The 6,000-nt window shown below is 33.2% G+C and overlaps 1 pseudogene; it reads right to left on the bottom strand.

The window, feature by feature from the left end:
* Positions 1-1,801: 1,801 nt before the first annotated feature.
* LOC106314346 overlaps positions 1,802-6,000 on the bottom strand; it is a 77,780-nt pseudogene continuing 73,581 nt past the window's right edge.

Raw genomic sequence — 6,000 nt, 5'->3', positions numbered from 1 at the left:
GAATCTCTCAACTCGAACTAGATAGAAAACACCAAGTAGTGCCACAGACTTCATCACCACTGAAAGTAGATGAATTTGCAAGACCAAATCCTAACCACTGTAACAATTAGAAGAGAGGACAAGCTTTTTCGCACCCCTCAGATGTTGCACGCGTCAACAACTCTTTGATAACGTCGGCTGATACAGTTATGTCACCATCTCTAAGACATAGCTTGCCATCATTCAACACAAGCCCGTCTCCTTGCATTTTCAAATACAATGCATCCATTTCACAATGCAGGCCATTACTACACAAGCCTGACAACATTGTACTGTATGCTACAACATCAGGCTTCACTACTTTGACGCTGAGACTACAAAATAAACCCCAAGCGTCTTCCACCTTACCAGCCTTGCACATCCCGTGGATAATTGTAGTATATGTGACAATGTCTACTTCCATTTCACTCTTTTGCAAATCCTCAAACATCACCAACGCTTTCTCCACCTCCCCATTGTACGATTGGACACATTATATCCTTTGGACACATTATATCCTTTGACGATTCGTTTGTTTTCTCTTCTTTTTTACCTTTGTAGTGGCAAATCGAAACAAAAATAGTTTAAAACGCAGGCCCTGATAAGATCGTTAATGGAGTGTCGGTGCCGGCCGATGGAAGTCTTTGTGTAGACATCGATGATTATTATTTTCCTTGATCACAAGGATATAATGTGTCCAATCTTCCCTTGCATAATTTCAAATGCGTATGTGATTTTTTCCAAGTCAAGTTCTTTTATGAGAAAATGTATTCTCAGCATTTTCTATGTAGTTTTCTCTTTTTGGAGTGATGTACTGTTTGTTATCCAAGAAATAAAAGGTGGTTTACACTTTACACATACCCGTGTTAATCGGTGCTTTATATATACCAATGCTGAAGCAAGTAGAGAATGTGTATGGAGAATAAATCAACACATCCATTCAAGCAGTGGAATTGACGAAAATATAAAGTCAACTATCTTATATGAAGATAATATGAAGATAATGCGGCATGTGTTGCTTAAACAAAAAAAAGATATATCAAAAGCAATGCAGCCGACCTCTTCACAAAATCACCTCATATTCTGTATACAGAAAACATGTTTATAATATTAGAATGCGACATCAAAACAATCTATGAGATGAGATGACATAATATTCATTGGGTGGGGGAGCCTTATTATGATTTTTTCCTGCTGATATGATATAATGTTCATTTGAGGGGAAGCGTGCGTGTCTGTACTCTTTTTACCTTCTTAAGGTTTTTTCCTGCTCATATGACATAATGTTCATTTGATGCTCACTCTTTCTCAGGCCGGTTAGCCAAATACATATCTTTTACATACATTCCTCTGTTCCTGAGTACCTGCCCTGCGTAAACCGGTTTTACAACTAAGCTTGTGTGAGAAAGAGACGAGCAAGAAACAAGAAAAGATTGTTTATGTGTGTACTGTTGGTTTAGAGAAAAGCCAAGTAATACTTATACTTCAAAACTAGAAAATCTTTGTAGTTACTAGTTACCATTAGTTCCCAAAAGATGTGACTAGTAAATAAGCAAAGATGAGAAAAAGAGACCAGGAATCAGATGTTATAAAGTAAGACAGAAATTTCACCTCAAGCGCGAAGATCAGAAGGAGACTGATTTAACAAACTTATCAGGGCCATAGATAGCAAAACCCTTCATATACATATTCTCTAATTGGGAGTTGAGGGAAGCGTGCCAGTGATTCCATCACTACTGAAAGTAGATGAATTTGCAAGACCAAATCCTAACCACTGTAACAATTAGAAGAGAGGACCAGCTTTTTCGCACCCCTCAGATGTTGCACGCGTCAACAACTCTTTGATAACGTCGGCTGATACAGTTATGTCACCATCTCTAAGACATAGCTTGCCATCATTCAACACAAGCCCGTCTCCTTGCATTTTCAAATACAATGCATCCATTTCACAATGCAGGCCATTACTACACAAGCCTGACAACATTGTACTGTATGCTACAACATCAGGCTTCACTACTTTGACGCTGAGACTACAAAATAATCCCCAAGCGTCTTCCACCTTACCAGCCTTGCACATCCCGTGGATAATTGTAGTATATGTGACAATGTCTACTTCCATTTCACTCTTTTGCAAATCCTCAAACATCACCAACGCTTTCTCCACCTCCCCGTTGTCACAAGGCCCACCTAACAAAATGTTATAAGTCCATATATCAGGATAATTCATCTGACTAAAAACCTCCTGAGCCATATCAACGTCCCTCGCTTCGAAAAAGCCTTGTATAAGAGTGTTATAAGTGACCACTGCTAACCAATCCTCTTTCAGACATCTCCCGGACGAGTCTCATCCCATCCTCTACTCTCTTCGCCTTGCAAAACCAATTTATAAGAGTATTATAACTCACCACATCTGGAGAACAACCTCTCTTCACCATCAAACCAAACATCTCGCTAGCCTCATCTACGTGATCTTGCATACAAAGCCCGTTGATCAACGAACTGTAAATGAAAATATCAGGATCTATAGACATCCTTATCATCTCCTCGTATAGCTCCTTAGCTTCCAAAACCTTCCCATTCTTTACAAACGCATCGACTAACGCAGTAGAAGTAATCACATTAGGACTAATCTCCCTCTTGATAAAATGACTCAACAACCAGGCCGCATCACTCCATCTACCTAAATTACAAAGACCCTTCACCAAAGAAGTATAGGTAACAACATTAGGCCTAATCCCCTATATATTAATCCTGAAGCATTATAACATATTTTCGTAGCCGCGTGTCATCACTAGGATGATTTTTATCCTTAAAAAAAATAAGTTCGTTCATATAAATATATATTATATTTTTTATTAAACTAACTATCAAATTGATTATTAGTGTACAAGAGAATATTATTTCTTTCCATAGATAAAAGCTACGGAATTATCTAATATGATTAACATATATATATGAAAATTAATGATTATGAATAATATATATTTGATAACAATTTTGTACTCTCTCTCTTTTGTCAAATTTTATATTATTAAAAGAAATTAAACAATCACATTAAGCATATAGCAAAAAAATTTAGATTTTTTCTTATATTTTTTATTTTGATTGTTTTTAAACGACTATAAATTACTAAAAATGGTAAAAGTCCTACATTGAAAATTTTGTGATCAGTGGTTTAACTTTTTTTTGTTCAAGCAAGATACGAATGATCATAAATCGTATGAATATGAAGTCTCATTAATAATTATATATATATATATATATATATATATATATATATATATATTTATTAATATCATCTAAGTTAAATTATATACTATATAAAATATATAAATATGTTAATTTCAAAATTTGTTGTAAAAAATTATTGAGATCTTAATATTTTAGTTTTTAAATTTGTATTAAAAAATCTCACATTAATTTATGATTGACAGTTTAAATTTTTGTTACAGGAAATACACAAATGTTAATAAAATCATATGAGTAGGAAATGTCAATAATAAATATTTGTAAAATATACTATATATATATGTTTGTATCACTAAAGTTTAATTATATACCATATAAAGTAAATAAAAAGATCTTTTTGATATGTTTACCAAAAACATGATTGTAAATTAACAAAATGTATTAGTTTTGATTTATGTGCTTACTCTAATGTTTATACTTTTATGTATACAAGTTATTTTGTAAATAGGTGATTTCTAATATGTTATTTGATCCTTACAATCCTAGAAATATACTTCTTTAAATCGAAATAATTTTTAATATTGGAAAGTTATATATCTATATATATATAATATTTCATTCAAATTAAATAATTTAGTCTTGATTTTTATTCCTAAAAAAACTTTTAAAGAAATATCATGACAAGATTCCAGTTACCTCCTTTTGAGTTTGTTCGAAGAATGAGAGATTTGCTAATTCGTCTAATATTTGTTTCTCTCTAATACCCTATCTAGCTATTATAATTGTAAGAAAGAGATTTGAGCTATTTATTATTAGTTTTCTGGTTCATTATTCAATAAATCAAATAGTTCTTAGTTTATACATAGTTTATATATACTAGAATAGTAAAATATTATATATATATATATATATATTTTTTTTTTATCGTTATACTCTTAAATAACTAAACCTCAAAAGCGTTGGTTAATAAAATAAGTAACTTGTTATGTTGTTCTAGAATAAGATTGTTTTTAGACCAAAAAAGTGAATATATACTACAAAAACATTTATATTTCGAGTCTGCACTTATATTCTATAACATCTTGATATATTAGATCTGAACACTAATCTATGAACAGAGTTTGCCGGTGATTTTCTTCAAAAATTTGATTCTTAGATATTTATCTGGAGGGAACTAATTTTTACAGATGTTCATCTTTTTAGATTGACACTTATGTAATTCATCGAATTCATAGAAGAAGTTAAAAAAAACTCATATCAATGAAATTGAAACGAAAACGAAAGCACAATTTTATAGAAGTAGAAAATGAAATCACTTTTGGATAGTTATAGTAAACAAACCGAGAGCATAAAACCTAATCATTTCGTCATTTTACAATCGATGTTGCCTATCTGGTTTTAGGGATTTGTGTCAGTCGCAAAATTTAATTTCTTTTTGTGCATATGGAATCTTAAAAATAATTAAAATGAGTTGTAATACGTTAACCTATTTAACAATGATGATACATTTAAGAGACCAACATTTGTATTCGTCATTTTACGATCGATAAAGTTTGTAGTTTTGCAAAATCTGAAAACCATTTAATGAATGAACATTAATATAAAAACCTGTCCGCGCATGCGCGCGAATTATCATCTAATACAATTTATTGCTACAACTGGAACTCAATCTATGACTATGAAAACTACATTTCGATGTGGAAATGTGTACATTTTTTATTCAGAACCTTTTTGGATCCTTCGAAGACTTAAAGATGAAGAAACATTGAAATCATATTATAGAGGAATAATTTTGCATGTAAATTATCATTTTAACAAAATTATATATTTGAATAGAAGAAGCTCTGAAGGAATTATCTTCTGCTCTTAAGGCAGAAGAAATGTTTTAGAGACAGAAAAGTAGGGTTCTCTGGTTGAGGGAAGGTGATAAGAACTCAAAATATCTCCATGTGCTAGTGAAGCAGAGAAGAGCTAGGAATAGGATAACACAACTCTTAGATGAAAATGGGAATGTCGTGGAGGATGAGGAAGGATTAGTAGCCATCGCTACTAGTTACTTTCGCCAAATATTTGAGTCTTCAAACCCAGAGGATATAGATGATGCGCTATCAGAGATCTCGCCTACGATTACTGGGGTAATAAATGATGACCTGACTGCGCCAGTAACTAAATGGGAGGTCAAATTAGCATTGTTTGCTATGCATCCAGAGAAAGCGTCAGGACCGGATGGAATGACAGCTCTCTTCTATGAGAAATTTTGGGATATTGTCAAAGATGATTTAACTCGTATGGTTAATCAGTTCCTTTTCGAGGGAACATTGGCACATGGCCTGAATGACACAAACATTTGTTTAATTCCTAAGACAACGAAGCCTAATGAGATGACAAAGTTTAGACCTATCAGTCTATGCAATGTCAGCTACAAGATAATATCTAAGGTCTTATGCCAAAGATTGAAGAAGGTTCTTCCACAACGGATATCAGAGACCCAGTCAGCCTTCGTTGCTGGTAGACAAATTACTGATAATATCATGATAGCTCAGGAGATGTTTCACGCCCTGAGAACAAAATCGGGAGGACGGGTTAAAAGAATGGCCATAAAGACTGATATGAGTAAAGCATATGACAGGATGGAGTGGTCATTCATTGAGGCAGTCATGAAAAAGATGGGTTTTTTAGAAATATGGATTGACTGGATTATGCGTTGTATCACCTCGGTCAAGTATAGAGTTCTCATGAATGGGGAAGCAAGGGGAAACATTGTCCCTGGGAGAGGACTACGACAAGGAGATC

Source organism: Brassica oleracea, chromosome C9, assembly GCF_000695525.1.
Source record: "Brassica oleracea var. oleracea cultivar TO1000 chromosome C9, BOL, whole genome shotgun sequence".
Lineage (NCBI taxonomy): Eukaryota > Viridiplantae > Streptophyta > Magnoliopsida > Brassicales > Brassicaceae > Brassica > Brassica oleracea.
Note: the sequence above shows the minus strand (reverse complement) of the source record. Positions and strands in the feature narration are given on the sequence as shown.